The sequence below is a fragment of the Haliotis rubra genome, unplaced genomic scaffold, assembly GCF_003918875.1.
Source record: "Haliotis rubra isolate DU_JTF1 unplaced genomic scaffold, ASM391887v1 Scf307, whole genome shotgun sequence".
Lineage (NCBI taxonomy): Eukaryota > Metazoa > Mollusca > Gastropoda > Lepetellida > Haliotidae > Haliotis > Haliotis rubra.
In genome coordinates this window covers 1,206,641-1,215,928 of record NW_025766977.1, presented here as the reverse complement: position 1 = coordinate 1,215,928, position 9,288 = coordinate 1,206,641, and positions in this window count along the sequence as shown.

The window sequence follows — 9,288 nt, the reverse complement described above, 5'->3', positions numbered from 1 at the left end:
TGATGAAATTGTAGTGAAAGTCATACATCACTAGCTTTTAGAGGTCCAAGATAGAAAAGCGTGCATATACAGGCTGGTTTAGGGTCAGGGTGACTCTTTTCAAGTGAACTGCTGCCAAGTTTGGGTAAAATATTGTAAAAGCATCAAAAGTGGGCTTGGCACAAAGCTTTTTGAGACGCTTGGCTGAATTCACCAGAATTCACAGAAATGCCTCTTTTCCCCCTGACTCAGTAGTAATGAATCTACTGTCTTATCACGCCTGTGCTTACTGACATGAAGTGGAAATACTCCATCTTTCTCATCCTAGCCGAAAACATTCACAGAAATATTGTTTTGGTTTTCAAATTTGGGAATTTGAGAAAGAGGGAGAGGCATATCAATCTCACACATATTCTATTCTGATTCATATCCTACATATTTTGTCACTCTATTGGCATGCTCATTAAATGGCAATGGATACAAGGCCGCAAGAATAGACCAGACAAAACATTTCTAATCATTGTTTTGGATATTCAAAATAGCTTTTTTATTTTTCAAGTATTTGGGTAAAGGAATGTAACTGGATGCTGACAAGGGGACATATTCAGCTGTATTCACCTCAAGATGAATGATGTGGTCTAAGATCCAACCACTGCCCTCGGCTTGAAACTCTTGAGACAATGTGTAGAGTTTTTGGAAAGCTTCAGCTAACTGCTCATTAATTTCTGATAGGTTACTCACCCAAAAATTGGTACTTCTCAGAACAGGTTCGGCCAGATGACTTTGATTATTTTCATCATACTTGATATATTTCAACTTAAGAGTGAGAAACCACTTCATACCTGTCTTTTCTGACATAAAATCCCGAAGGATATCAACAATATTTGTCTCTTCCACTGCTAGAAACTGTAGGATATCCACATTATTAGCTTCCCTAGGGGTGATTGTTGTTGTTCTCAGTGAGCCTTCCAGTGCTGACCATTGACCTCCACCAGTCTGATTGCCCTGCCTTGCTTCATAACGTTGACGACGTCTCACACAGCCATCACACTAGTCCACACGTTCACTGTAGAAGCGCTCAGGGAGAGGACGGTGGCAACTCATGCACTCGCGACCTGAGTGCGAACAACTCATGCACAATAGCTTGTTTTGACAGTAAGCACTTCCAATGGCCACACCAAATACAAATAGCATATCTGGCTGGAATGTTGCTCTCACTCTTAGGCTGCAGACAGGGACGTTTCGCCAAGGTTTCTGTAGTTGTTTCACTTCCCTTCCTCTTCAGAGTAGTTTCACATTTGTGATTTTGAAGTGCATCCAGGCGGGAATAACATTTTCCACATTGCTCACAGTTATATCTCTCGTCGTTGTGCACTGTCCTAACATGGCGGAGAAGATTTCTCTTCTGTGTGAATGTCTTCCTGCATGTATGACAAGTGTGCTGTGCTTGAGAGGGTGTCACATTTTCCCTACGGCTAATGTTATTTGCAAGCAGTTCAATACATTTTAAATTCATATCAGCATCATTTATGAATTCTTTCTCTGCAGCCCATTTCTCTAAATCGGACAAAGAATCCACACTGTCCAGAAACCTTTGTTTTTCTGACATTCTGTAATACAAGAGGTAGTGTGTTAAATACTGTTCACTGTATACAACGGCATGACTTATAGTGTAACTTTTACAATGACGTATTGCAGCCTACAATAGGCGTGCTAGTGCAATAGTATTATAGTTTAAACAAACCCATTCACCTAATCATAATTGATATTATTCTAAAAATGTGTTGGTTAGGCAGGGGTGCTGTTCACTTACCTTTCAAAATGTTTCTTTCACCCTGCAGTATTTGTAGGGAGTTCCTTAGCGGTCCTTAATCCGTGCTGACAGCAGTTTGAATAACCCGCCAACGCTGTCAACCACTTTATATAGAAACCATGCAACCAGCATAAGTGCACATTAGTTATCGCACAGAAATTAAATAGGAAAGGGAGATAACTGCTTAGTGAAAACATCACTTCACACACCACTCATGTTTCAACCTGCACACACAGTCTACGAAAGATACAGAACTGGATCATGCATATCGTAATATTATTATCCAGTATACACGATCTGTCATCAAGAAACGCAGCGAGTGTTTGAAACAGTGTTCCCATTTCACTTACAGTAGTTGAGAGTTTACAATCACTTGTATAACCGTTGGAGAAAGCTATTGAGAAAATCCATATTATTTCCTCACTACTTATGGTCTCAATATATAACCTTTCTCACTTTCTTTAGACTAGGCTTTATACATTTCTAACAAAGCATTTATAAGCATCAGTGTAAGGCTATGAATCATCCAGTAGAGTTTGTTTACAATAGTGTAACACAGCTATACTGTGAAAAACTGTTAAGAGGGTCAAGCTACCATGAGGATGGTCACGCATACCCCAAGGGGGTTACTGGAACAGGAAACGGCGTGATTATTCGGACAGTTATGATCTATGACCCTCAGTTTAAAGACGTAGCTGACATAGTAAATTATGGGTCACTGTCACAGTACGTCGCCCAAAACAGTAGGTGAAAGATAATGACCAGATACTTTAGACAGGGGCTATAGGTCAAGTGCCAATTACCAGGTGCGATAGCCGGAGGCTGTGGGGGAAGTGTCCTCACTCCAGTGCCGCAGGCTAATCATGATAGAACTGTCAAGACAGCGTGACCGAGAGTGAAAAAGGAAGTCACGATCCACTGCCTTTAAAAAGACGAGGTTTTTTTGAGAGGGGCAGAGAGAGAGCAAGAAACGGCGAGACAGCAGGTCGACTGACGCACAACCAACAACTCCTCCAGCAGCACACAGCAGAAAAGGGAACCGAGCCAGAGCCAGAGCCAGAACCAGAGCCAATCCAGTTAGCTGTACTCTAGACTTTTATAAAAGTACCTTCCTGAATCAGCGAAGCGTGTTGTGTTACACGTAAGGGACTCTTTTTGGGTGCCGTGACCAGGATGATTCAAGGAAAGACATCAAGTATTTGGTGGGTGACTCTTGGTTTTCTCTCTGTTACCAACTCTCTCCTCGGGGACCATTTCTGACTGTGTGCGTTATTGCTGGTAGTTGTTAGGTATCTGTTACAGTAGGTGCATTACTGTTGATAAGTTTTATTCATAATAAGGTTGAGGAAATAGGTTGCTGTGACAGTAAGAAAGGGCAGCCTGAGGAATTTTCTTTGTCTAGGACGTTCAAAAGGTCGTACGAAAAATGGCAGAAGGTGTAGAAGCACTTTTTAACCATATCGCAGTACACTTAGGAAAGCTGCCGGAAACCATAATGGCCAGTATGAGGCCACTTTCAGTAACGGTAGAATCACAAATGGGACAACTGGCACAGGCGATAACATCGCAGGGTTTATCGCAATATGTCCAGCCATTTGAGGGAGATCCTAAGAAATTTAAAGAGTGGATAAAGTCCCTTGATAAGTAGGTTAGCTTAGCGGGCATCCCAGTGGATAGGATAAGATAAGTGGCTTTTCAGAGTAGTCGGGGTCCAGTAAGCGAATTCCTGCTGAGATATATACAGGATAATCCAGGCAGTACATGGGTGGTGGTTAAGAAAGAACTGGCGTCACGTTTCGCCAAGGTGACAGACCCTCAGTATGCATTCACGCTACTACAAAAATTAAAGCAACACCAAGATGAGACTGTTCAGGTGTTCACCGAAAGGGTATTAGCCTTAGCGGAAAAGGCTTATGTGGAACAAGGGCATACAAGTAATAGTGCAGTTGAACGCCAACTGATAGGATTTTTTATTGAAGGCTTGAGACACAACTACTTAAAGATGAAAATTATGAGGGATAACCCAAATAGTTTTGCTGAGGCAGTTACTACTTCAATGAAAGAGCAGAATTTGAGGAAACGATTCGATCTGAGGCTAGGAACAAGTGGCAGGTTTGACGGAATAGACAGGACTGCACATGAGCCTATGGAGGTTGACCATTACCGAGCTCCAAAGAAATGTTTCAAATGCAGGAAAGTGGGATATAGGTCGAGAGAATGTAAGCGGGGAACAATCAATGCTGTTAGCTCCGACAACAGAACGCAGGATAACCGGCTGTGCTGGTATTGCAACTGCCCGGGCCATTTCAAATCACAATGCCCAAATAGGAGACAGGATATAAATGCAGGACGGAGAGATCGCCGACCTTTTAACTAGGTGCGTCTCCTCCTGGAGGGGTACAGGCGGAGACTACAGAGGGAAAAACCCTCACTATCAATTTGGCGGGGAATCCAAATTCATGTGTAATATCAATAGGAAAACGTAGATATAGGGCTTTAGTGGATTCGGGGGCGGAGGTATCATTGATTCATCCCAGGGTACAAGCGATATTGCGGGGGACCCCAACAACCACCTCAGAAAACATCTCCTTACAGTCAGTAGACGGTAGCCCATTGGCTGTGGAAGGATGTATCAAAGTACCCTTCAAGATAGGAAAGCAAACCATGGAACATACGTTCTATGTTGTCAGAGGCATCAATCGCAATGTAATTCTAGGTCGTGAGTGGCTAACAGAAAATGGGGTAAGGCTCTATTTCGACCTGGGGCGACTAAAGTAGGTGAAGCCTATGTTCCCTTAGAGGAGGATATACAAGTAGCGTCAGTAGTCAGACTCACAACCAAGTCGGTCGTCAAACCCCAAACAATTAATGTAGTCAAGGCTCGTGCTAGGAAAAAGACATATTTCGATACCACCACTTATTATGAAATTAAAAGAAATAGGGAAGATTATATCAATTCTGAGCCAGGTTTAATGCTAGGGTTGTTCTGTCGGCAAACTGAATAAGAAAGGAGAAATACCGGTAATGATAGTAAATAACACCAATAAGACCTTTCGGCTAAACAAGGGATGTATCATGGGGAAAATAGAAGCCGTGCCTGAGGCAAGTACTGTAGGTTTGACAGATATGACAGGTGGGACGAACCCCAAAGTGACAGGACTAGATAATGAGATAGCTGCGGCAGAGATTAATGTACCTGGCGAACACAGGGAATCTATCATCAAACTGCTCAACCGGAACAAGGACTTGTTTGCACTGACGGACATGGACTTGAGTCATACGGACACAGTTAAGATGAAATTAAACACAGGTGACCATGCCCCAATTAAACTGAAACCTTACAGGACTCCCTTGAACAAAAGAAAGATAGTGGATAAAGCAATAGATGACATGTTAGCAGCAGGGGTTATCAAGAGATCTAGATCACCATGGAGTTTTCCCATTGTAGTAGTAAACAAAACAAGACGGAAGTAAACGCTTTTGCGTGGACTTTAGATCATTGAACCGTATCACGAAACCGATATCACATCCTCTGCCGATTATTGACGATATTTTGGCATTGTTAGGCGATGCAACACATTTCAGTTCGCTGGATTTAAAATCAGGCTATTGGCAGGTGTTAATGGACGAGAATGACAGTGAAAAGACGGCTTTTTCATGCCACAAGGGTCTTTTTCAGTTCTCAGTAATGCCATTTGGTTTGCGCAATGCACCTTCTATATTCATAGAGCTCATGAATATTGTACTCCAGGACTGCGAAGCTTTTGCTATCGTGTATCTGGATGATATTCTGATATTCTCATCAAACAAGGATGAGCACATCAAGCACATTGGAATAGTGTTTGACAAACTGCGAGAACACAGTCTCAAATTAAAGTTGAGTAAGTGCAGCTTTATGAGGGAAGAGACAAATTATCTGGGTTTTATTATCAACAAGGATGGAGTGAAACCAGACATGAGAAAGGTGGAGGCCATAAGGTCAATGCCCCCTCCTTCCACGGTTAGGGAGGTCAGGAGCTTTATGGGAATGTGCAGCTACTACAGGAGGTTTATACCAAAATTTTCAAAAGTAGCTGAACCCATAATAGCGCTGACAAAGAAGTATGCCAAGTTCAAATGGTCAACAGAGTGTCAAGAAGCGTTCGACTTCTTGAAAGACAGCCTGACTGTTGTCCCATTGTTGGCATACCCTGACACTAACAAGCCATATGTGTAATACACAGATGCTAGTGACACATGTGTTGGAGCGTGTCTGACTCAGACCTGCGATGAGGATACGGATCTCCTCCCACGTATTCGCAATGAGAAACCAATCTACTTTTTGTCCCATAAACTAAGTGATTCCCAGACTAAGTGGTCCACAATAGAAAAGGAAGCTTATGCTATTCATTTTGCATTACAGAAGCTAGATCACTACTTACACAATGCAGAATTCGTCATTAGAACTGACCACAAACCACTTAGGTATCTACTAGAATCTCCAATGCAGAACAGGAAGATTCAAATGTGGGCAATTGGAATTAGTGGCTATAATTGCAAGATCGAATATATTGCAGGCACTGAGAATACTTGCGCTGACCTATTGTCCAGGGTGCTCGAGGACAAACCAAAAGTAGATGATAGGGTATATGACATTGACCAAAGACCCCAGGACGAAATCGAAATTAGTGACAACACATTCCAAATCAATGCACTAAATTTGAATAGATTTGCCCCAAAGACATATGCTAGTTGCGAAGTTGAAACACAGGAAACCCCTGTTAGATCCAAAGTAGGAATGTCGGGATATGACATGGCAACCGAGCAAGCGAAAGATGTCAGGGTTATGGAGGCAAAAAGAGCTATTCAAACAGGACAGGCAGGCAAGATTGAGCAGAATAGGGTAATCATCATGAATGATGTGGTATACTATATATCTGACCCTAATGATGACCCAATCACACGCCAACACAGCCTCAGGGTTTAGTTGTGAAGCAATACCATGATGACAATGGACATATGGGTATTGACAAAACGTATGACTGCATCAAGCAAAAATATTACTGGCCTAAGATGTATAAACGCCTTTATGAACACATCAATCAGTGCGTCCCTTGTCAGGAAAGAGTAATGAGGAAACAAAAAACGCCCATTCAGGAAACAGACATCCCTCCGTACCCATTCGCAAAAATAGGATTAGACTTGTCGGGACCCTATCCGAGTTCTCTCTCTGGGAATAGATACATCATCAGTTTTGTAGATCATTATAGCGGATGGCCAGAGGCTTTTGCTGTACCTGACAATACCGCAGAAAATATAGCGCATCTGTTAATTGAAGAAATTTTCCCCAGAATTGGCTGCCCCTTACAAATAGTCACAAATAATGGCACTGAAAACGTGAATAGAGTAATGAGAGAAACCTTGGAGACACTAAACATTGATCACATCACTACGTTCTACTACCGACCCCAGGGAAATGCTAGGGTAGAAAGATTCCACAGAACCCTTCATGACGTGCTCTCCAAAAAGTTAAGAGATGACCTCACTACCTGGGAGCTATATTTGAACCAAGCATTGGCTGCAGTTGGCTTAAATATTAGTGAATCTTCTGAATTCTCTCCTTATTTCCTGCTATACAATGGGGATGTTGTGTTACCCTTAGATAACCTTCTGAAACCTAGGTGAAAGTATGCAGGCGAAGAAGAACACAAGATAGCTTTGCAACAACAGCACAAAGCCTTCACATTAGTGCATAAACATTTGAAGAAATCAAAGCGTAGGCAGAAGCATTATGCAGACAAGAATGCAAAGCCAGTTGAAATTAAAGTAGGTGATCCTGTCTACTACCAACGCCATCAACGGCAAAGCAAACTTCAAAGCAAGTGGGTTCCATACTATCGAGTCATTGAACAAAAGTCCCCTCTTACGTTTGTCATCAGAAATCAGTTAGATGGCTCGACTATCGAAGCACATGCAGGAAACTTGAGATTAGCTAAAATAGATGATTGGGAAATTCCACAATCAGGAAACACTAGGGCCCGTCGAAAAGCAACTTTGGTAGTACCCCCAGAAAGCAGTGAAACAGACAGTGGTGATGACAGTGACACACCTCTAGATACGATAGCTAGGAGATACAGGAAAGAAAGAGATGACTCTTCCGATGAAGACGATGTTCCCCTCATGGAACTATCTAGACGTATGAGGAGTCGGTTGCAACAAGCACATTCTGAAAGTAATGCTGAAATAACAAACAAAAGGGTAAGAATTGCTGGACCCACAAAACATGACCCTATTCTTAGCAATGATGAGTATAGTGATGAACTGGATGACGCAGACACTGAATTGATGGAGATCAATGTTATTGACTGTAATAGGCAACGCACAGAAACAGACGGTCACAAAGAACACAACGCAAAGACAAAACGATTACTGGAAGCAATTGTAGGCCTTCTGTAATGTTGAATCATCCTGGGAATGGGATGTAGGAAACAAAAACGAATGATAGGTTATTTTGTTGTTATCTCTGTTCACAGGAACATGACAGCAACGGTAATCTCCTTTCTCCTAGGGTTAACCATGGTTAATTTGTTGCTAATCCGTGAAAATGTAGTGTTCCAGAAAGTAAAGGACATTTCCATTATAAGGTTACATTGGCTGGTGACGTTTGTCATAGACCTAGAACCTTATGAACGGCTTATTGACAAGCTAGAAACAGATATAGAGGGTGTTGAAAGAGTTACAAGTAGTATAATAAGTCGCAATTATAATCCTACGAAGAAGGATATTTTTGTATTATTTAGTGGTTTAAGCAGTGATATTTCATCACTAAAAGCTACACAAGTAAAGCTGAAGGAAATGTTCCAGGACATTCAGACTTTAAGTAGAGGTAGATCTAAGCGATCCGTATTGCCATTTGTGGGGAAAGCATTGAGTTTTCTGTTCGGCACAGTCTCGGAAGAAGACCTGGAAGCAAATCACAAAAATGTGGAAATTTTATTTAAGAATGAGAAAGCTTTAACTCATGTTGTCAAGAAAGTCTATCCATATTGAACACTTCCAGGGTTGAGATTTCAGAAAATATGCATATGATCAATGAACTGGCAGTTGACCTACACCAAGTAGATATGAAGTTACTTGATATCACGAGAACTTTGGAAGACAAAATGCTAAAGTTTGAGCATTACGTGATAGCGTATCTGGGATGTTCTCTGGTCGTGGGAGAAATTCGGGAAATTATTCAGAAAACGATGTTTTATCTACAACATCTTCAGTTACAGTTAAACATCCTGGCACTAGGAAAATTGACACCTAGTACTATCACCCCTTCTAATCTGAAGAAATTACTCCTTGACATTAGTACCCATTTACCTCGCACGGAACAACTGCCAGGAGATCCTAGTAAAGAGTTATGGCGTTTTTATAGGACCCTACAAAGTTCTACGGTTATATATGAGCATAAAATCTTATTGATCTTGAAAATTCCCTTATTAGATGTTAATGGGAAATACGAAATTTAT